The sequence below is a fragment of the Lasioglossum baleicum genome, chromosome 9 (assembly GCF_051020765.1).
Source record: "Lasioglossum baleicum chromosome 9, iyLasBale1, whole genome shotgun sequence".
NCBI lineage: Eukaryota > Metazoa > Arthropoda > Insecta > Hymenoptera > Halictidae > Lasioglossum > Lasioglossum baleicum.
Genome location: NC_134937.1, coordinates 17,827,718 through 17,852,121, shown reverse-complemented (window position 1 = coordinate 17,852,121; position 24,404 = coordinate 17,827,718). Strand labels below are relative to the sequence as shown.

The 24,404-nt window shown below is 44.3% G+C and overlaps 2 protein-coding genes across 3 annotated transcripts in view; one reads left to right on the top strand and one right to left on the bottom strand.

Annotated features, from left to right (window-relative positions):
- The window catches only part of Urm1 (Ubiquitin-related modifier 1), a 386,421-nt gene that overhangs the window by 35,081 nt on the left and 326,936 nt on the right, over positions 1-24,404 (top strand). Inside the window, exon 5 of one of the 2 annotated variants that reach the window (XR_013009587.1) lies at positions 1,498-1,668. The gene's annotated coding sequence lies outside the window, so the exon portion shown is untranslated. Of the gene's footprint in view, positions 1-1,497; positions 13,099-24,404 lie in introns of both variants that reach the window. The other variant, XR_013009588.1, reaches the window with a different exon arrangement.
- Positions 15,355-24,404, bottom strand: part of LOC143212000 (uncharacterized) — a 210,876-nt gene continuing 201,826 nt past the window's right edge. Inside the window, exon 6 of the mRNA XM_076430236.1 lies at positions 15,355-22,982. The gene's annotated coding sequence lies outside the window, so the exon portion shown is untranslated. The remainder of the gene's footprint in view (positions 22,983-24,404) is intronic.

Sequence of the window (24,404 nt, the reverse complement as noted above, 5' to 3'; positions counted from 1 at the left end):
TGCGATTAACGATTACATTCCTTTCCGTTTACATGCTTTTATGTTTTTTTTCGACGATTTCTTTTTTAATCAACGATTGACGATCATTAACTTCATCAATCGTCGATTTCTCGATGATTTATCTTTTTAATCGTACACATTTATCGTACACACGCAATCGATTAATGCCTAACTCTGCCCCAGGATACTATTGCAGGGTGAACGCGTTTGAAAGTGCCACGAATGCAAATGCGCACCGTTTTCACAAGCCACCGTGGAAGATTTCGAATTCCCACGAACATCCACGGTGTTGATGGACAAACAGACATTTATCTGGCATTGCTAAAATTGTCCTGGCAATTTCGTTCGAGCCTTGTGTATGAAACTGTCGATCGAACGCGATGCCGTGTGAGAAATGATACCTGGAAGTGTTCACCCACGTGTACGCACACACTACGCTCATTCTTTTCGTCGCCTATAAAGTCATGACGTTCCAACTGCACGCTGGGACGCTGGAATATACGGTTCTTTTATGGGGGTTTTTATCGCTGTGTAAACTATGCGATATCCTCCCATATCCGTTTCCGCTTTTACGGATGGCCCCGACCTTTTATCCCTCGTAGAATCGAGTTAGCTTTTCCGGCGAAGATGAATTCTGATAAATCGTTCGATTCGTTCGAGATCGTTAAAGATCATTCAGCTCTTGATTATATCCCCGTCACTCCGCCAGCCTCCATTCTCACGTTCTCCGGAATCGCATTGGGGGGTCTCTCACGACCTGAACATTTCTGTAACTTTCGCTTCTTTAATTTCTCCAGAATATTTTAATTGTTTCGTGTTAAAGGTATCTGAGAAAATTCATACAAAATTTTAGTATCATATAATTGTCACTACGCTACGGATGTTTATACAGATCCATAATGTTGTTGAATATTTCCAGAAAGCATATACAAGCAGTGATTTATATTTTTCGAGCGTCGAGTTTGCAAGTGGAAATTGTTCTCATCATATTTACGCGACGTGGATTAATTTATTTGCTACGAATTTCGCGAGGTAGAAATACATTCATTAAACACGTAAATATGATTAAACTTTCACGGTTGCTAGTCGACCAGCCAGCATGTCGAGCGCGAGTAGGGCTCGCGAATCGAATTTCTATTGACGGATTCGGTAAAAGTACATGTCGATGCCAGCGCGATCGCGCGGTGTAACCGTCGATAATTGGTCAATTGACTACCGGAATGCCAATTACGGTTGTGGCCGGGGGTAGATCGCGGTTTTACGACTTTTGCCGTGACGTCGGCGTAGAAACCGGCCGATTAAATTGACCGTAGAAACGGATAGATCAAGCTGAATATTTCCCGGCGCGGCGCGGCGCGGCGCGGCGTGTCGCTCGTGTAAATGAAGTTCGAGTCACGGGATGAAGTCAGCGGGGGATGCTCGCGCACCCTTATTCCACCCTCGACGCTTCTGCGGCTAACAGTTGCCGCGAACTTTGATAATCTATATCGCTTACAGGCCGTGTCCCGACATCCGGGCCACCTCGACAGAAAAGTTCGAAATTCGGCGGCCGCCTTTCTTCCTTCCCGGTTCTTCATCTCCCTCTTCACGGAAATCAGCTGCAATTGCAATCCGCCGGAAGTTTGACGCGCCATTTTTCCTGATTTCACGCTGCACTACATCGAAAAGGTACGGTAACTTTTCTGCTTAATTTATCTGCGAATTAAAATGCTGTTTCACCCCCATACGTTCCTCAGGGTAAAAATTTATTTCAGGATCACAGTAATATCTCCATATACATACATATACATATATGTATATGATACAAAATACAAGAAATGAGAGAAGACCAAAAACTATTTATTTGGTTTCCACCTCGATCCAAATAATATGATAAATAATCTTTTATTTGCAAATAAGAAATAATGAACAGATCACTTTTGGAATGATTTAAATTACTTTTATTTATAAAAAGTTTAGTTATTATTTGCAATTAAAATCACACGTTTATTTATTATTTAATATAAAATTTGTCCAACACTGACTCTTGACGAATTCATGTTTCTAGTATGTTTTATCCACAAAGGTACGTCGTTTCACCTGATCTGTTAACATACGGTTACTTTCTCCGACATTTATTTGCCTCGTGTAGTATCGTCGGCATTTCTTTTCGTCGATACAATCCGATATAAGAGAGCGGCTCTTAAAAAGGCGCATCCTCGAGGTATCTTAACGTTCTTGCCTTTACGCATTTGATCAAGTGTGCATCGGTTCCGTGATTTTTCCTCTCGAAGAAATATCGTAACCGATGCAACGGGCCACTCGAACACGAGCCGGCTCGGTTTCAAACATTCGTGAACCGCTTTCACATGCCTGCCTGCTGGGTTCCGTCTGATTTCTGAACTCTTCTCCCGATATTTCCGGTCGGGGCTCGTTACCATTATTATTCAATACATGACTCGGTCTCGGAATAATGCAATACCACTCTCGGGACCCGAACTAGTTTGACGTGTTCGATTTTGTTTCGTTTTTGTAACATTCTGCCAATGTGTACGCCATTCTCCGTTCTCCAAACTTCTACAAGTTAAATCGCCAATACACGAGTATCAATTAGCAGGATCTTTATGCGAAATAAAAATTGTTGAGATCAATTCGGAAAATCGGAAATTAAATAGAAATAGAAATGTATTTCCTATGGGAAATTATGTAACTTTTCTCCCATTAAACATTTTTCTCTATGTTTCTTACGATACGTGATATTTTCTCACCCCGCCAGAAAAATACGATTTGCTTCAACATCTTCCCCCGCAAAGGAAACATCCGTGAACATGTCGGCGGCTTCTGTTCGTGTGATGATATTTCTGAAGCGTATTTCATACAAAGACATCCAAAAAAACAATTCTGTATGATTCTATCTCAAAAGTTCGAATTTCGAAAAAAGCGTGAACTTCATTTGGAACATAATATAACTAGTGTCAATATTTTTTCAAGGTAATGTTTGACATATTTTTTAAACAAATTAATTTTAAAAAAGGTAGTTTAGAATAAAAGATTCGTCATTGAAAGACGCACAAATTGGATTTTGACATTTTCGTCTGGACCTAATAGTTTCGGAGATATTCGATAAAATAGATTTTGCAACCCCAACTTTGAGGGCTAATTTCACCCTGTTCACATGAATTCTGGGTCAGAATAGGCCCAGACTCCGCCGTCGAAGGGTTGAAAAATGCGTGTGATTCTAACTTCATAGAGAACTTGATGCCAAATTAGAATTTGAATTACGTGTTGATCTAAAATTTTAAATTGAATGATATTGCACGCACTTCTCATATAGTATCACTTTTAAAACAGACTTCAATCAAATTGTTCGAAGCCGCATTATACGAGCGGTTGCCGTCGATGTAACTTTTTATCTGCGACGAGCAGGGAGTGCGCGTGCGCCGTGATAAGGGCGTGATAATGAATGGAAACTCGATTTTAATTTAGCTTCGATGCCAGTTCACCGGGCACGTCGTTTCAAGATATTTATGCAGGTCAGCGTCAGCTGCGAGCCCACTGGCACACGGTGAAAAATATCCTCGATAAAGTACCGCGGCTTAGCACGCTCGGAAATAATTGTAGCCTGTAGTGCGCGAGCCTCTCGATGTGCCTTTATCCGTATTTCCGTCCGGGATATTACCAACTATTATCGCTTTATTAATCGCTTTCTCTGTCTTTCTCACCCCCAGCAATCTCTTGTAACGTTAAACCGCGTGCAATATGTAACGGCGGCCGGAAGCAAGCGGTTTGGTAGTTACAAATCGACTGCGCCGCTTTATGCAAGTAGGCGTTTCCTTAAACGCTACATTTTTAAGTAATTACTAAGAGTCAAACAGAAATTCAATGCTTCCCTTAATAATTTTGATATAAGGCGTAATTGATATTCTTAAATTCCTTTAGTCCACCAAATTGTTTGCGTAAACCAGCCCCGAGAAATAAATCATTTTTCTCAACCCTTAATAACCGATTTAAAATTCCGAAAAAATATCGCAAATAAAGCTAGATTTTGCTATCGTTTCAACAACTGAGAAAATAAAAGGTAAATTTCAGGCTTATCACCCCCATACTACCGTTAAACGAAAAAGCAGAGACCTTAAATTTTATTGAATAGTGTTTTCGACAAAGAACATTGTGTAGCACACAAAAAAAAAAATGAAAACTGTCACGTTCCCTGCTACCTTTGACCGAAGCAGTGTTTCGTCGGAACCGATGCGACTGTCCAAGGTTCGTGGTGGCTCGCGAGGAGCAAAGGGCTTGCACCGATTTTCCTTATTCCCGTCCGTATTCCTTCGGGATGTGTGCTCTGGAGTCAGTTTGGTCGCTGTCCTTCCAATCCCGCGGTTCGTGCCTAGTCGACGCAGAGGAACACACATGCCAGGAATGGGTCTGGCGTTCTCGACGTGTGCGGACAACAAAATAAGCGAATAATACGCGGCTACATACCGAAAGAACGGAATTATACTTGCGGGAGGGGGCGGGCGGCAGGGCTGCGCCCGTCCGTGCATGTAGATGTGAAATAAGGACAGGGGCGAGGGTGGATCGGGAGCGATTGTTCGAAAATGGCAGAGCTGTGGTGAATGGGGCCCTGGTGCACGGGGGCCAAATACTGGCCGTTCGCCAAATAAACTCGATCAAAGGCGAGTGTATATAATGTCGCACGGGGCCGCGCGCGCACACACACTCGTCCACGGTGCGACACGGCCGTATATCAGCTGGCCCGGGCTAGGTGCGACCATTAAAATTAAATATTACCGGGCTTTTTGGATCAGGCTCGCGTCGCCGGGCCGCGCGATCCTTCACAAGAAAATTCGAGCATTCGAAGGAGAGTCCGAAACGCGAAATTGAAAGAGGGGCGGGAAGAGGAGGGTGCGAAATTAATGCGTGCCGAACCAATTAACATACTCCCACCCCCACTCTCCTTAGATACTGGCGCCGTTATTACGCAAGAAATTTAATCACAATTTAATCACGAACGCCGTCGCGTAACCATTGCTCGTTGAATTCCCGACGCTTTTCCGGCTGCCTTGACTTTCTGCCGTCTCGAGCGTTACCTTTACTAGGAACACGCAAAATTAACGAATCCCCTCGTAATTGCGAATTAATTTGCCCGCGTGGAAGCTCGCAAAGAATCTACTGAACGTGGCCCGCAGTCGCTCTGATCACCGTCGCGTCCGCGCCGCGTTGTAAGGCTCGAAAGAGCAGCCAATAAACGAGAATTCTTGCAGCCCCTCTCGCCGGAGAGCATGGCTGGCGATCGTGTCGCAAAAATAACTTTCCATCGGAGAACACCTCCCGATGTAAGCGGAAACGATAACCTCGCGAGCGACCATTATTATTTCGCGCAAATTGCCGCCGTCGACCGAGTGTGATGGGAATTTCTTTTCTTATCGATTCATTAGCACGCTGATAAATGGAGTCGCGGGGGCGTTTTTCCTAATTTCAGGATCTATTCACCTTCGGTCTTGAAACGCGTGAGAAAGATCTGAAAAAGAGCCTTTTGTTCCCAATTATTTTCTAATGAAACTTTTCTCTAATTATAATGAGACCAAACAGGACATAGTCCGAAGCACTTCTTCAATTTTCGATTTAAGGGATGGTTTAATAAACGTTCTACGCACTGTTTTCTGTTTTTAAACGAGAGAGAATTTTGTAAAGTGACGGAGGTGACGAGGGATTTATACCCTCTAAAACCTCGACGATGACTTGGCTGACGCGCAATAGGGGATTTATTTGAGGTATGCTTGCGAACTCGACGCGAAACCTCTGCCGATGGGAGGCACACACACTTCAGCCAAGATCTTAGGAACAATCGCCGATGATTTCCTCGATACATGCAGTAAACGGACAAATGTTACTGTGGCAATTTGAATAGGTAGACGCGGGGGTCCGGTTGTAAATTCCGTCGATTGAACGTAAAGAACGAGTGCAAAGCGCGTACAGCGCAATTCCGGTCCCGACGGATTTATTGGTTCGTCGTTCAAGCAATTCCATCGTTCATGCTTCTGTATTTATGGCAAAGCCTGCCGCGCGACTAACGTTCCTTATCGTTGAGAACCTGCGATATACTCGACGTCTTGTATCTTTGACAATCTTGTTTAGTCTGTATGAAACTCCCATTTTTTCCAAGTATATTTTATAAGAGTTAAAAAAATATCTGTAGATAGAAGGCTAGTCCACAAAATCGAGTGCTTAGGATATGTAGTATTATATTACGTTGTAAAGTAAGTCTTTGCGTTCATGACTCTGTGAAAATCCACCCACGTATACCCAGGAGGTATCATGTTACGCAGTTATTTGTTTTTTTCACGTGAAAAAGTCGCTGGTAACGATGAAAATTCCATAATCAACCAGAAACTGTATAGTGTTCCCCTTAACAAGAAATATTGCGAAGAAGATACAAAAATAATACGAAAGGAGTAGCTAAAAACGATAAAAATTGTGCAATCAGCTGGAAAATTCTTCCTCTTCAGAAGAAACATTGTAAGAAAGATACAAAACTAAATTGCGAATCCTTAGGGCGATATCCAAAATGTATTTCAACCCTAAATGTCTGATTCTTGAAAATTTGTCGATATTCGAACTACGATAACTCCGTTAAGAAAAAAAGAATACACCAACAAACCTGCACTCACTTTACAGCCTGAAGACTTTACTTTTCCAATATATAATTTATTTTCTGCAGAGATTTTTCGTATGTTAAGCCAGAGGTATAATTCCACTAGAAAATTATACAAATTCAAACGTCTGTAAGAACATGATAAAATTCTTTTCCAAAAAATTACAAACAACTGAATCCGATATATCCGCCAATGCATTCCGATTTTTACAAAAAACGAAACCATGCAAAAATCCGCAGGGATCGGAAATCCGTAGTGAAAACAAGTTTCAAATGTTTGAGCCTTCCGAGAAAAAAAGTACTGGCGAGCGGTTAATTAGTTTAAAGGGGGATCTCCACCGGTGGACGAGGGTTCGAACACCGGGAAAAGTTAGAGAGCATGATTGTCGACACCCGTCAGCGTTGGATTATACATATTTTTTTAACTGGAACACGAATAGTCGCTTGTTCCGGACGAGAAACGAGCGGAACAGCCTAGACCGGGGTATTACGCGCGCTCGATGAATGTTGGATAGAGCCCCGGTGGATAGAGAGCAGTGGCTAGGGGGGATGGGACAGAGCCGGAATAGGATAAGCGAACACGGGGAATACGATTGAACGACGATATCTAGTATGATTCCAGAATGGCCTCTCCATTTCGTCCCGGTCAGCTCGCCTCTCCGCGCCAACGTCCCCTGATAGTATATACGCGACTAGCATTACCTTCAAATACGGAGAGAGAAAAGCATCCTTGCGGATAGAAATAAGATTGACCGATGCCTCCGCCCCTTCCTCCTCTCGCTACCCCCTTTCGCAGAAGGCCGAGTCCACATGCGATTGAATCGCGAAACGTATCCGTCAAAAAGACCCCCGAAATTCATCATTCGGCCGCGCGCATTCGCCAGCCTGCATTGCAGTGGATGGCACGTTCACGGGCCATTTCACGATCGTATTGAAATTTCGGACATGCGAGCCCCGGATAAGTCGTGTTTCTTAAAGCCGTTGATACTCGAATACCGGGAGGGGGAAGACCGTTTTAGTGATAAAACGAGGGATCGGAATAAAATGTACGCGATCCGACGGAATAATCGTACGGGTCTCAGAGGTGAGTGAAAAATGTGTGGCCGCTTTTCCGGGACTTTGGTGAACGGACAGAAAAGATGGAATAAATTGCCGGTGGTCTGTAACCCTTTGTCCCCACTGTCCCTTCTGAGAGAGAGCGAGAGAGCCACCGCGAAGAATTACTATACTATCGTTCAAAAAACAATTCTTACATTGCTTCTACTGTCTTTACGTACATACATTGTTGATAATGTCTGCTGTTGGTATTAAACAATATTTTATTTCAGCGTGTACAATGTTTGTACAATGCTTTTTAACGACAAAAAATTTTATTTTTTCTTTGGAGAATACACAAAGACATAATAAATATAAATTTTCTTGTTCTTCTAGGAAATTAGGCACGACGAAATTGTAACTGTAAAAAGATATATGTATAAAGAAAAACTTTTTAGAAACCACGCTTATACATATATTAAAATGCACTAAAAAAAAGAACATAAAATCCGTAGTCTAATTATTAAGTGTCGCAGAAGATTAAGGAATATTGGCACACTATTCGTCCAATCGGAATCCTGTTTATGATGACCTTACCGAAGGATGACCTCTCTCGAGGGAAGTCGTTCGGGCGTATATTTTGCCCCGACGAAGGAAATGAATAACTCGGTCCCGATCTCAAGGCGTTCACCTTGCGACGCGACGTACTGTTTCAAGTATTGGCCGAGGAGCGGAATAGGAATCGGTTGATATGGTCCGCGAAGATTTGTAGGATATAGGTAGGACGACTGAATAACGGCAATGTAAGTTTCCTCGTTCCGACTGGAAAAATATTATTCGGCGGATAAGTCTTTTATCGTTCTCTGAAAAATTCCTAGGCGACCATCCTCCGCCGAGATTCGATTGTCTCTCTCTCTCTCTCTCTCTCTCTCTCGCTCTTCATCCCCTGTTCGAGAGAAGGGAGTGAGAGCTATACGACGGAATAGGTGGGAGAAAAAGAGAGGCAATTTAAGGGGGTGGAAACGAGGGAGGGGCGGGGCATGAAATACGATGGACGAGCACGAGCTGTAAGAGCACTTCCTTCGTGGACCTATGAAAACATAGTTTTCTCGGCGCTACTACCCGCTAGCACACACACACACACACACACACACACACACACACACACGCGCGCGCGCGCGCGCGTGTACGCCACTTGTATACGATGTACGGGATATCCATTAATATCGCCACAACCTGCACGTTTACTTTAATACCTCGCCACGGGGCGTTCTGACTCACTTAATGTTATTTCTATTGAGACATCGCGCGAGGGAATGTTGGGTATGAGGAAAAGTGAGGCGGAGCAACGAATCTAGTAACTAACAGTACCAAATATTCGGACCCTTCGCGAAGGGATATCTCCATTAGCTCTGGAACGCTTCTGTTGTGCTTTCCGACTATACTATTTGGAAGAGGAAGCATAATTTGGTTGAGAATAACAGAGTTTTTTCACCCCTTGTAGACGATCAGAAATATTTACTTTCCTTAATCCTTCTGATAATAACCGGGCACCACTTCCAATTTCTTTTTACAACTTCTTTAAGTATTGGTAAATAACAACTGAAGTGTTGGTAAATAGCAATGTTCTTAGGCTATCACAGGCTAATTTGACGTATAAAAATATGTATTGAAACTACACTCCTCAAAAGAATTAAGGAATCACCTCTGCGAACCCGAAAAATTGCTACCAGTTTACACGATCATAACTCCGGTCAAAATTGCTGTATCGATATCGATAAACAATGGTTTGAAAGGTTTTCGGGTTAGCAGAGGTGATCCCTTAATTCTTTTGAGGAGTGTATAAAGTACAACGTCAATAAATATCGTAAAAAATCTTGCTTACGGATATAAAGGGCCAAATTGTATATCAAAGTCCAACGTACTGAGAGGAAAGAATTAAAGATTAAATAGTTTCTTTCCACACACACATACACACACAGCTTGAGGGGGTTATGTAATTATGCGAAGCATTTATTCGATTAGGGGCCTCGTTCAATCAAGAGTTCGCCGATAAAAGAGAAACACTCATGACTGGTCCAGAAATGGGCTCAAATGAAGCGATATTTTAATTTCGAAAAAACTGCATCCCCGTAAAAACCCGCTCTTATCGGTCCCCGGTAGACTGCTGTCTCCGTTTAGCACTTAATCTACGTCATCGGTCCGTATAAGTCAGCTTCCTTTAGAGGGAGGGCAAAGCCAATCCCCTGGGAAGGTATCCTTCGATAGTCAAACAAATTTTCATACGGCAGAAATGATCGGTTAGTTCAATCTGGCGTCTCGTCTCGTCTCGTCTCGTCTCGCAGTGCCGTGAGCGGCGCGACGCGGCGTGGGGGATGGAGAACGGCGCGGCGCCGTGAAAGAGGAGGGAGGCTGGGGACCCTGAGAGATCCGATAAACCTCTTGCAATAGCACGAAGGCAGCGACAACAAGCTGATATCTACGGATTACGGACACACCGTATATACTTTATCCGTGCTTCCATATATATGTATACTTATACGTATTCACGACCGTAGGAACGTGCTGCGCGAGCACACGCTGCCGCGAGTATGCATATACCTACTTATAGTCAGATGTACACTATCGTCCATAAGTAGATACCCAATAGGTTCAAACAAATTAACGCTAAACCTACCAATTCTGTACTACGAAGCTCAATGATCAAATTTTGAACCACTTCCCGATGAGCTAGACACTTGAAACTTTAAACATAGCTCAGAACTGGATGACAATGCAATATTAAGAAACAAATTCTAAAAAAAGCTGTGTTTTATTTATAGTCACTAATGTCTAAAAAATTAATATAAGCGTGGTTTTTAAAAAGTTTTTCTTTATATTTTTGCAATTATTGAAATTATATGGTGACGTCAACAGTGGATATTGGGAAGAGGAGGATGGAATGAACTATGGCCTATGTGAGGACAAGCTTGGCACGTTAGAGCATTTGGTAAGGGACTGTAGGAAACTCGAAAGAAGGATAGGGATAGAGGAGGTAGTGAGCGGGGGAAAGGACAAGAGGGAGGAGGTTTGGTCAAGGAAAGTGGATAAGGAAGGAAAAAAGAAAAATGAGGGAGCAATGAAGAATAAAGAATAAAGAAAAATTAAGAGTTGCAATAAGTAGTTATGTAGATACTTACAATTAGATAGTGGAAAGAGGAAATACACACAATGAATGTGAAGGAGAGTGATGAGTGAGTAATGACGCAAGCTAACGAAAGACACGGCAAGACATCGCGGGGTATTTCGGCGGTGTCCGGGAGGATGTAAGTGTCCAGATACTTTTGGAGGATAGTGTAGGTCTGCAGAGCCTGACGCACACTGGTCCAGATTCTCTTTCGTATCCTGTATCTTTAGCCAAGACGGGTCGGGTAAGCGGGGCAGACGGGAAAGAAGGAAGAGAACGTCGAGGAGTTATGAGACGACGGCCATCTTTAGGTATCCTTCCTTCCTATCCCGCTTCCTTCCTTCCTTCTTTTCTTACGGTCGTCCAAAGAAGCCTCGGGGCTTCCAAGAGAAAACGAGGTCGTACCCACGGAGTCCTTGCGCCATAACATTCTCTATCGTTGAGAGCCATACATCATCATCGTGTTCAACGAGAACCGGGTACCTCTAAGTGCCTCGAATCGACCTTCGTGCCTCGGTCCTTTTATGCTGGATTCATCCTAGCTTTATCGCGGACCTCGGCTCATCCTCGTCTCCTTTCCCGACCCCCCCCCCCCCACCGGCCCCATGTATAGAAGACCACACCTTGCTATACTCACCTTCACCTGAAAAGAGTCTCCACGGTGCGGTACTTTCTCGTTCCCCGATTTTCGGCGCTCGGTGCACCGATGCGTTTACGTGGCCTCTTCCGAGACCCTACGGAGACCCTTATGAATCGTAAATTCGGATTTACGCGCGATCACCGGGTCTCGAGGGCAGCCAGCCGTAATTGCGTCATACGAATTCGGAGATCCGCTGAGCCGATAGAATGGCTTAGTTAGTTACTACAGTAATGTCTCGATACTGTTTCTTCTTTGATCGCGTATCGGCGAGACAATACCAATTTGATGATGAAACTCTGTTGTTCCGAATGATTTTTTAAAACTGTTCATCAACATATCCGCGACATTCTCGTGATTAAAATGATATCAAACTATGTCGAATTATGTCGAACGCCCGGAATCTGCTGGTGAAAGTTTCATAGATAAATAATTAAAACCAACCAATTTTTTATTAACAAATACTATTAATGTTATCGGCGCACTGGTTCGATCACTGAAATTTAAAAGCAGTTTTGCAAATCATCACATTAATTTCGATTTTTAATTGAATGTAGATCATTTTCAAGAAATAATTGCGTCTGTAAAATATTGTAAATTATTATACCAGATGAAATATGTTGAATGAAATATTTAATTAAGAAAACTATTACCGACTTGCTTTGTGAACAAGAATTTTTGTATTCTTATAATTTACAATATTTTCCGGACGCAATTATTTCTTGGAAATTATCTAAATTCAGATCGAAACGCCGAGTTTAATTTGATAATTTGCAAAGTTGATTTTAAATTTCAATGATCGAACCAGTGCACCGATAACATTAATAGTTATTTGTTAACAACATTACGATCGATAAAAGGAAATATTTATCATAAATTTTTTATTCATTGGATTTATACTTGCTTCGTAAATCTTTTCGAGATACATATTTGTCATAGATTTAAGCGTGTTGTTAGGATAAGCATGGGCTGAGCATTTGCCGTTGTAGGTTGCCGGAGTCGGTTGCCGAGTGCTCGCGCGTGTATTTACATTGTAGCGCGGCCGAGACGTTTGATCGGCTGCGACAAACAAAATCGGCTCTCTTTGAGAATGCGTGCACGTGGACGGAGTGACTCTGCGGAGTGGGGAAAATGCGAGGCAAGGCGGCAAGGCCAGGCAAGGCCCTCGATCATCGATGGCCCGAGACCGGCCGGCAGATTTTGTTTAGCGCTCGAACGGTCGAGATCGGTGTCTCCGCAGAGTCAAACGGTCAGAACACTCGACAGCCCGACACGCGACGATGAAACGTGTTAACGCCGGGGCGCACGGGTCGCACCAAAATGTTAGTGAGACGACATATTTATAAAAAGGCTCACCAGTTCATTTCAAGTCCTCAAAATTGTGTGCATAGCTTTTGTGTAAATAAATTAGTCGACAGTTAGTGCGAAAATATTTATTTTACGTAAAACACATTTTTTCTGGTTTCGTAACAATAATGACTGGCGTCGAGCTGGTGGAACAGTCGAATAATTTGAACGGAAGGGATTTGTAATAAATGACGGTGACGAGTGGGAGCAATTTCTTCCGTGTCAGTTAGCACGTCGGTTCCAGGTTGATCCGGAATCATCGGCCAGAGGGGGGAATCGGTAAGTGGGAACAGTTTTATCGTAGTTATTTATCTCTTAGATAGATTAGGATCGCGGGGAATCCTGTTTGATAGATAAGGGCGGCGGATTAGAGGGTGCGTTCATCGTTCGACAGGTCGCAGGGTGCACGCAACCCGATTGGTGCACACTAATTATACGGGCCAGCGTAATTCGATTACCGTAATCGCATCGTGGCCCGGTAATTGAACGGCTAATTAGATTAATTTAAAATTTCGCTAATTTGACCGGTTCAATTAGTAGATTACACTCGCGTTCGTGCAATTTGGCTACGGTTACCGAAGAAATGCTCCAAGCACGAGGTGTGAAACATTATTGGCCATTAGCTTTATCCATTTGTAGCATTTACATAGTTATGTTCTAATTTGTGAATGGATTTCCAAATATTCCTTTTATAATACTTTCTGCTTATCGTCAGAAAATTTGCTTTTTAACTTTAGCTTTAGAAGTAGCAATTTAAAGCAGTGGACGGCTGACAAGAACGTACAAATATAATATCAATGTGTTAGTTTTATGCGATTGAAACCGTTGAAGCAACAATTTCAATTTCTAATTAAGTAAATTCAGTTTCTCGCAAAACTGCGAATTCATTGTTAATTTGTATCTAGATGTTCGCTGTTTCTAAGTTACAGCATTTTCTTTCCATTCAGAAGTTAGGACACTAGTCTCTCGACCATAACAATTTCGTTCAAAGAACCGAATCAGCCAGGTGGGTTGCAATTAGGGCAGAAAACAGGTTGCTCTGTGGAACGAAATCGAAATTGGTTTCGCTGATTGGGCGTCATCCCGCAGCGTGAAAGAAGCGGGCGCAAAGGAAGATGACGGTTTTTGCAGGCATGTTCGTTAGCTTTCTCAGCAATTAAACTGTCTCGACGTTAGCCAGCGCGGATCTTGGCATAGGTACACGGTGCCGGGTCATCGCAACGATAAGAAATCGGTGGCGAAGAGGACGGCACGGCGGGAAAATTCAATTCTGTCTCTGCGTCGCGTCGTCGCGAGGAAAGTGCGGCGTAAGGAGGACGTGCCACTCCTGCGAGTAATTGACGCTGATTAAAATTCCATGGAGAAGAGCCACCCTTCCTTTCTCGGTAACGTACGTGTTAAAATGGAAATGCCAATTCCCGACCTCTCGGCCACTCCGGCCGGAACACGATTATGTCACCGGCTCCTCTATGAAATGTTTGGATTCCGTCCGTTCGACCGCACATTCTTGTTTGCGGCTCCCGAGCGGAGATTTACGGCTGAGCTAGCTTCCTAATTGGCTTTTAATGGGTCTTAGGAATTCTTTCAGGTTCTGTAGGCACGCGGTGGTCTCCATGGCTCAATTATTGCTGTACCTATTGGTCCTAATACAAACAGCCGTATGATATGAGTTGGCTACTAAAAAGTTGAAACTTGGATGGATCGTTTGTAACTCCGGGTCTCTAGATGGACCCAAGTCCCGTCATTCGAGGGTTGTTGAGATCTGCAATCTATAAATTTCACAACTTTTTAGTTCTTTTCTTATATTTTTCATTTTCCATGCGGTGATCTATTTGTTGGATTCCGTGTTCCGAAATTGAGTACAACACTTTTTATAAATCGAAAAGAGGTTTTGTTTAAGGAAGGAAGGTCTACAGTAGCGTAGTAAGGTACAAACAGTGACATCCTAAATAGTCTTGAATTCGCAGGAGAACAAATCTGCTGCTGCTGTTTCGGCAGCTCTATATGTATACATATAACTTATTTTGGAGAGGAGAATGTGGAAGGGAGTGGGAAAGATGCGTTGTCGAATTCTATCTATCTAGTTCTAATCACTTATAAGTTTATAAAGGAGGTATTTTTCACGATCGAACTTTTTGAAATAGTAATTATTTTCACGGCGCACAGTTTCGATCAATTTCTACAAATAAATATAGCTAACAATAAGTGAGGCATGAAACGTTATGATTCGGGTTTGAACCAGATAACGTTTCCGATTCGGATTTGAATCTGTAAAAATACCAGGTGCTATTCTATTGGAGGAAAACAAAGGTGGAGTGTTTCGTCCTAGACCCGCTGCTACCCTAGACTTATAAGTTTAGGCTGACGTGTCCGTGGCTTGGTTATCGTGATGTATTGGCGTTTACATGGGTTATCGGGTATACAACATATTTATATTTCTAATTTTCTTCAGAAGACTGCGCATCCAATCTCATTGAAACGTTTAATTATTTTATTGGCTCTTCAATACACGTTACTAAGTGTTACTAAGTGTACGTTACTAAAATCAGCAACGTGTAAATAACATAGTGCTTCTAACTAACACAGAGCTGCGTCTCAGGGCTGGATAGATTAAAATCTCGTTAGGTGGTTCAAATGAATGAAAGGAGGAACCTCGGTATTTAATCTGCGTTCAAAGGGCCCGTTTAATTCCTCTGTCTTTGCGGACACTTGAAAGATAATGTCTCGAACGGCGTTATTGAAAACAGTAAATTTGCAGGTGTTGTAACATTGAACAATATCACGATATTCATCGTACCGAGGCGCGGTGTTCTGTCTGAAAGCGGATCTCTCGGTGCGGCCACGGACGATGTATATCGCGATTAATATCGCACGCGGTTAAACACTGAGGAATCCGGCGTGTGCCGAGTGCTTTTGTGCACCTGTATTAATCAGCAGCGCAGAGGACCGCGTAACTAGCAATAACATACGCCTCCTGGAACTGAAGCATACCGGCGCTAATGAACTCGGTTAATTGTACCGGGGTCGGGCCTCGGTTTTCCATATTACGAAACCCTTATTAATCGTAACCTGTTCCCGATGACCGGTTCACCGGGTGTTTAACGCAGTCGAATAAAAGCCAACCGATTTCTATTGTCGCAACGTTCGGCCGTTGATATCAATTAGTTGCGACGCCGCGCCGTTTCGACGTGTTATCGGATACTGTCGTAACAATACTTCTCGCCTGCCTCGGCGTCGATTGTCACCGCCGATTCCTGTAATCGTCAATGGTATCGCGTTTCGAGCACTTACTTGAAGCCCCGCGCCGCTCACGGCAGAATCCACGATCGATCCGGTGTCTGGTGACTGACACAATTGACAATTGATGCGGAGACGCTTCAAAGAAACTGTCCGACAGATTGGCTTGCATTGCTTCCCATTAAACTGCGGAGTTGCCTGCGGGACTCGCCCTTATGCTGATCAACCCGTTCCCGTATTATTTTCTCCTACAATGGTCGGAACTTCGCCTTTAACAATTGCCCGATGCAGACGGAAAATTGATATTCACTGTATGTTTACATTTCAATGTAAGTTAATCACTTGGCTGTGTAGCTCGATTCTCAAACTTCTTTGTTCGTTTTTTTTTACGATATGTTGTCTTCGATCCAAAATATTCTAAAAACGAATGTGTTCGAATTTTCACAACAATTTGAACATTAATTATCATAATTTGGCGAAACCGTCGCAAAACAGCCGAACCGAATAGAGCCGAATGAACGAGCAGATCGTGGCAATTACGTCGAGCGCGTCGGAAATCCGCGCTTGTCAGCGCGGTGGACTTTCTTATTCGAGTTTTGGCCGCCGCGCCGGGGGAACTTAGCCGGCGTTGTCGGGTATATGCATAGATAACAAGTGCATTATGCCACATAAAATCCGGGATGCATAATGTATCCGGGTGTATCTGTGTCAGCTACCGGCACGTAAACTTATCCGCGCGTGTTCACACATAGCCTCGGTTTGTTGTACGCCACCCTGAAGCCCACCCCTCTCTCCTTCCCAACCCACCCCGTTGGCAAGTCTGCATACATTTACGATATACGTGTGTACACAGGCCTCGGCGGTGGAACCATCCACCCTCCAGCCGAGATATAATACATAGTCGCTCTTTTACCAGTCTTACCTTGCCTTATTTTCGTGGAAGTATCGTCTCCTCTTTCACCTCCTCCTCCTCCTCTTCTTCTCCTTCTTCTTCTTCTTCTTCTTCTTCTTCTGCTTTCTCCCCCTTTTTCCTCCTCTTCGTTTCGCCCGACAGATTACCCGGCTTTCGAAAGTACGTCGTACATAAAATATGATGTTCAAAAAATAGATGGTCCTTTATCCACCGTGTAGAAGGATTTTCGTATCAGTGCTCCTATTTCCCCGGGCAGGATTTACTGTTTATTACGATTACCGGGACGTACGTACGAATACAAAGAGCTGCGCGAAAAGATGGATTTACTGCGAATACGCGTATCCACCGCCCACCCCCGCAACACAGGATATCCGAAGCAGACTACTCGCCTCTTGTCGGGATCGGTTCGCTTAATTCGTTTGAGCCGGTTAATTCGTTTCGCTGCTGCGAATCGGCACGGTATCGGCGAATTGTACTGTTTGTTACGCGGATTCCGAATAATTTATTTCACCCGTGGCTAGAATTGCTATCTGTCAACCTTAATTTCTAGCTTTGCTTATTATCACCGCATACTGTTTTGTCGCGAATCCTATCTTGCTGCGGACCTGTTCAAATGATGCAACCTGTGATTCCATGTACTAACTGATTCAATGTATTAACCCGGCGTTGGTAAGGTGGGAAAATGTATCGTAAGTGGTAAGGTGGGCTTTCACAGACCCCATCGAAATAATATATTGTATTACAGAATACCTTTATAAATACCTTTTTCATAAATATAAGATTAGGTACATATTGCTTAAGAGGCTCGTAATTTATCAGAGTAAAAACTCAGATCCACGAAATTAAATTTTTATTATTCAAAAATACTTAACAACAGTCACGCGTTCTTACAATGTTACAATCAATCTAAAATCTCTGGGGTCTGTGAGGCCCCACCTAACTAACGCCGGGTTAACACTATAAAATAAAAATTTCTAAGCCATAAATCCATCAACATCTGCAGTCCCACTGGTAATATACAAATACAATTCTATTTCCATTGACATTCTATCGAATTGGAGAAATATTGCTGCAGCAGCGCGGTAGAACCGAACACACGATCGCGCCACAAGAGAAACCAAGTTAACAATTTAGATCGATACATACATCGTTAGCAGGATCTCGAGGCGTGGATAGGGCGGTATCCGATACAGCCGCGTAAAAATCGTTGGGGCGAGTCGAGCAAATCGTTAACACCGGTCGACGATTCTCAGACGACGCCCGGGTATTGTTCCTTTTTCCGTCGGAAAATTATGGCCGGGTCAACGGAATTTCTCTCCTATTGTTATGGCCGAAAGCTCGTATGGTTAGACTATTGAATCTCCGGGCTGGATTTTTTCGTTCGCTTTTACCAGCTCGAACATTACACCCTCCGCCTCGGTCCTTTTTGCTCGCGTCCTTTCACCCCCCCCCCCGCCCATCCTCCCGGCGTGCACATGAAAGGGAAAGAGAATGGACCCAGCCCGAAGAATGGGTTCTGATTCTGTTCCCGGTGGAAACGGAGGTGCTGACGATGCCATTTGTCAATCCCCCGTAACTACCGATCTGTACGTACTACTTCAACCAGGTACAAATCCATACGTGTGCTGGATACGTCCGCAGGATTCCTCCTGCTGAATAATCATTTCTTGTTTATACCGTTGCAAAACCCGTTCCTCTTTGAATTTTTCCGGCTCTGTTTCCGATGCGGTTTCTTTTGTATGTCGGGACGAACAACGCTGGACGATATCGAGATTTCTTTTCCGACAGAGATTCCGTTCAACGATACTTGTAACACGCGATCGTGGATTTTCAGATGTTAATTCAATTTTGAAAATTTTGCTATTTAGTACTTGATTAAATTCTTTACCTCTGTTCAAGTAACCCTCTTTACGTCTCTCTTTACCTACCTTCACCTTTTACGACGCTATTCTGGCAGAGAGGGGATATCACTTGTCCCCTCAACTCGTGCTCCCTCCCCTCATCCGGTGATCATTGTAGTGACGACCGCGAGCCGTTTACCTTGCCCCCCCCTCCCCGTCGACCTAATCGTAACCAACTGAGTAAGCGGTGTGCGACCGACACTACAAACCAATATGGTGGCGCCCTTATTTGTCAAAAAACTGGAAATATGCTCAACTTTAAGCGACCATAACTCCTCAACTATTGATCCTAGAGGTTCGAAACTTCGATCTGCATCCGCGCCGGGTACAAATCTACTGGATTACATACCAAATACATCATAATTCGTAGGAGGAAGGCAGAAATTTTGAGTCCGGTAAAGTAAAGAGCAGACTTTATTATAAATATCCGCAGTCTAGTTCTGATCTTACAAAGTTCTCGTTTAATTTTTCGCGTAGGATTTCATGTTACCCGTTCCCCTTCGGAGTCTCGCCGCGCGCCGGCTCTGTTTCCGCACCAGATACATTTTCTACTCTCGTGACTGCCTTTCATCGATATTAGACTTGTTTCCTCGGCCGTGCGTAACCAGGGCTCTCGTTCACCGATTGGAACACCGGATAGAGCACAGCAGCGGCTGTATCTTTTTACTGGTTTCGTCCGTTTTTATCGGTTTCGCGTTATGAGCGCTATAAGGATAACAATAACAATTAGCGCGACGCATGGATGGCTCTCGAGTGGGAGACACTCGCGGGATGAAAGTAGTTTTCCTTCGAACGTGCTCGGAACTTGGTTGGCTGGCGATATCGGCAGGATGTTTCGCTTCGAATCACTGTTTCCGAGTTCAAGCCCGAAAGTATAACGAGCTGTGTGCTCGATGCCGATCCTGCGGTTTAGGGGAGTTGGAACGGAGCTGTCCGCTCGTTGTTTGTTTGTTTGTTTTTCTACAGAGGCATATCCCGACGTTGCGCTGAAATCCTGACATTGTTTTATTTCGCTAAATATTGGGTTGACCGATAAGAGAGAGACGCTTGTTCCTCATTTTCTTATGACATACGCACGAAATATTATAGAAATATTTTCGTTGAATACATGATATTTTGCGAGATGTTCTGTTTATTAAGACATCTATAAAGTATACTTTAAAACAAATATTTTATGCATTCATTTTCATATCCGATGCAGACAAATTTTATTTTGCATGACAATCCGCACAGTCTATGCATTACAATCTTTGCTCCCTTAAACCTAATCAATCACGGATTCATTTATTATTTATGCATTTTTCGGTAATAATTGTTTAGGTATATTATATTGTAATAAATAATATGAACCAATATACGAGACTTGTACGAACCATCCGAAATTGCTCGGACACGAATGACCCCTCTGCAGTTTAAGCGTTAAGCTGCCCGAGTAAATGGGGCACTAACGTTACTTCTCGTTTCAGAAATATGTTAGAAAAACGAGAAGAACGTATTGCAACCCGGAAGATTCTTGTTTACTAGCACTCACGGCAGAGCGTTTCGATTTACCTCGCCGTTCCACGGAGAAGCTTCCCGAGCAGTCGACTCGCGCCTCGAGCGCTGATGTCCCCACACAATTCTTGATTTCGTATCGTTTAGACAAGAATTGCGTTTGGACAATCATAGCCTGAGACATTCAATTCCCCGGGGGTGTTCGGCGTTAGCATCCGGCAGAGATTGCGTTCGTCGTGAGAGATTTTCCCCGGTCGTAATCCTTGGTCCTTAAGCGGGTCCTCCTCGGCGGAACGGCTGCGCCGCGGAAGAACGTCGCCTGTGTTGTATATTTATTTTAGATTAGTCCCCGGTCGAACCAGTTTCCCTCGGCGAGCCAGCTACTTACGAGAGAAAGCCCATTACTCCGGAGAAATCTGTGCGGAGGCGTGCATCGCGTGCGCGGCTCGAGAGCTTGCCTGGAAATCAGACCGCGATATGCAAAGAAGGGCCGCTATTCGAATTATTGTGGAAACGAGCCGCCATTATCTTGTTACCATCCTATTCAGCTATCTTGATACACTTACCTTCTCGGCCATCCTCTTCTACCTCTTTCCTCTCTTTCTCCCTCTCCCTCGCGTTCCCTCAGTTTCTCGCTTTACTTTTCCCCGGGCTTTTCGCGAGAGAAAAGTTATTCCAACCGGGCTCGAAATTCGTCGATTCCCTTTGATCAGCGTCGCCATAAAAGACCGTCGAAACTTGGGGGGCTCGTTTGAAAACTGCGTCCCCGCGAACTCTATCGGCGCACGTCGAGGATCTCCGGGATACGTAATTGCATTACTCCGTCTTGCTCAATCTTGATCAATCAACTGCTATTCAGAGCAAATTAAGGGAGAGGAGAGGAAAGGCTGTGTCAAAGGACCCATCGTTCCCGCGCCGCGACGGCTTCTTCCATTTTCTCCGCGACCCCCGTCAGCTTTTTTCCCTTTCTTCTTTTTTATTTTTATATTCTTTTTTTTTTCATTTTTGCATTTCAATACCGACGCGTCGAGCGACGCGCCCAATCACACGCGCATTCTTCCCCCGTTATTATGTGCTCGCGGGGCAACCGTCGTAGCCCGGCAATTTCCAACAATGTTGCCCTAATTAATCATCGCGAGATTGCACGTTCGATATCGCCGCGGAACCTCGCTCGCGAGCCAGCGCTCCTACCGAGCGCGAACGCTCCGTGCCGACGCTATTCCTCCCAATTAAATTTCCATTAAAAAGTTAATACCACGGGCCGTGTTCGAGATCATTTCCATCCGGGCTGTTTCTCTTCCGGGTGTAATACCGTCCTTTGTATTCATGGCCGACACCGCGAGAAACCTAACGACGCGAGCCCCGGCAAACTGCGCGTCAAGATGCGGCGAGATCATTCGATCGATAATGAAAAAACAGACCCGGTCGGAAAGCCGTGCTCACGATGGACGGATAGCAGAAGGACCGGTTACGGCTGAACTTTACTATTGACCCCCTCCTCGAAACTTTTGCTACGTATTATACGCCGCGCCGCGCCGTTCTGTTCGTTGCGACGCGCTGAATGCGAATACGATTTTCGCTTTCCGTGGAAATTACAAGTTCCCGAGGCATTCGCGGGAAACTTTCTTGCCGGTCCATTGAATTCTGCCTCCGTAAGTGTGCGTCTGCAACACGGGCACAGGCACAGCTAAAACTGATCAATATAAAAATCATATGAAATATAAAAGTGACAAGATTGTATTTATTTAGATAGCGTGTTTCATGAATGCATTTTTATAATTTAACAATTGTAAGAAACTGTTCAAGTCGGTCTGGCATATCCATTTCACTTGTCCACCAAAGATTCATCCTGAATAATGCGCACGAAATACTTGGTAATCACTTGTTTTGTCTAGTCAAGTATTTTATCTGGTCACAAACGATCATCCCTCAAGTTTACCACCAAACGATCAGCCATACCACTCGCTAAAAATGATCCATCCCACAATATAAACGAAAGCAATAATTTAGTAACAGGGTTAATTTTAAAACTTGTCTGACCGAACGCACAGTAACTCTACTAATCCACCAAAGCCTACCACAAAAATATTAAGTGATCCTCTTACAATTAGTGGTGACTGAAATATATGTCGTCGATATATCGTGGTTCAGCGCTGAAAGGGTTAATTTGAACAGTTGTCTGACCAAACGCAGTGTAACACCACCTGCCAGCCGCCTTATTGCCGCACTCATTGACCGAAGGCGACGTCCATTCAGCCTGTCCCCGTTTCACTTGTCCGAGCAAGAATTGTCCCATTCCACTTGTCTGACCGAAGACTGTCTCGGTTCCCCGGTCAGCGATGCCACCACTCGTCTTGTCTGACCAAAGTGCCTATTCCATTTGATTCAACAGTCGACTATTCACGTTCCATTTGTTAAGCCGCAGACTATGCTCCGGTCCCATTGCCAAGAATCAGCTGTGCTTCACGTCCGACCAGACCCAGTCTCTGCGCTACTTGTCTCATTATACACTGCCTTCGTTCCACTTGCTTTTAGCTGCTCTATCTCGTTCGATTGGGATCACCATTTTACCCAAATGAGAGTTCCCTTGGCTCTCTGCGGGTTTGTCTGACGTTTGCCTGCAACATAGTTCACCAATGTGAGCAATTCCTTTGACTGGCTGGGTGATAATATTCTTCACCAATTTTTAAAGTAGGATTTCAACACAGAACTTAATTAGAATCTGCGGGATCCAGAAAGGTCGAATTACTTTGATTCTGTTGGATTCTTCGGAGTTCCGCTACATCAGCCAATTGAGAATGCGATTCCTACGGGTTTGAATGAAGTTACATGTCCAGTTACAAGGATTAAGATTAGATAGAGGAGATCTCTAATACACAATCCCTATTGTTGAGAGGTTGCAGAGGTTTTAAAGGAGATGTACCAGTTAAAGAAGATTCAGGAACCGTGGCCTACGACGATTAAGACGGCATCAACCGATGCAGAGTCGATGGAAATGCCAAAGAGCTACGCGGGTTTCTAATTCGCCGATAAACATCCGCGGCCGAGAAAGCACGATCGAAACGTCTGCCGACAAAGGCGTTTGGCACGGTAAATAGACGGATAGATGGGCACGGTAGACGCGCGACTGGTGTGGTCGAATGATTAGGTTAGCCGCTCCGGATGTAACTTCGTTAGCCGGCAAATGAACAGACAAAACCGATCCGCCCTTCCTTCGTCTTGCAGCGTCCACACCCCCGCGCTTTTGCATATCCGGCGCACGGGCACACCAGGCTTTATCCCGATCAAAGACGACGCTGCAGGCAGAGAGGGCTGCTGTCCCCCGTTCAATCAATTTCGCTCGATCGCTCCCGCTGTTTCTCGATCGACGGCGACGGCTGGGCTGCGAGAACACTCGATAGTTCCGGCGACGAAATCTCTCCTGGGATCGTGGTTTCATAGCCAACGGGGAAACGATACGCATGATAAATAGTCCCTCGCCTCGCCTCGCCTCGCTTTGCCTCTGCCCAACATTGCCTCTCGCCCGCTCTGCCTCGCTCTGCCTCGGCGGACGCCTGAAGAGTGTCAATTCGGATCGCTCGATCGCTCCCCGACGCCCTTCGACGTTAAACACGGGATCGTTTAATCCCCGGGATTCACGGCCATGGAAGACGACCCACGTGGAAATTGTGTCGGGTCCAGCGCACAAAGTTCTGGCTACCCTTAGTAGCACAGCAACCGCCGCGATTCACGACTCCTGACGAAATGTGATTCCAAAGTGTCGAACAGTTTGGACGAAGCTTTGACAGCGTCTTTGGAACCTCTTCGTTGACTCTGGACTTTGAGATGCGTCCTCGTGCTTGAGGAGTTGGCTTTCACTTGCTAAGTCAGCGGAGATGTGCTCTTTCGTTATATCGTTGCGGTAACACGATCGTTTAACTAGTCTTTTTAACATTTGGACAGTGTTCAAGAGAGGATAACGTGTTTAATGTTGGGCCAAAGGACTCGAGCCTTCTTGGAAAGCTGAAAGGATTAGATTAGACTACACAATCCACAAACGC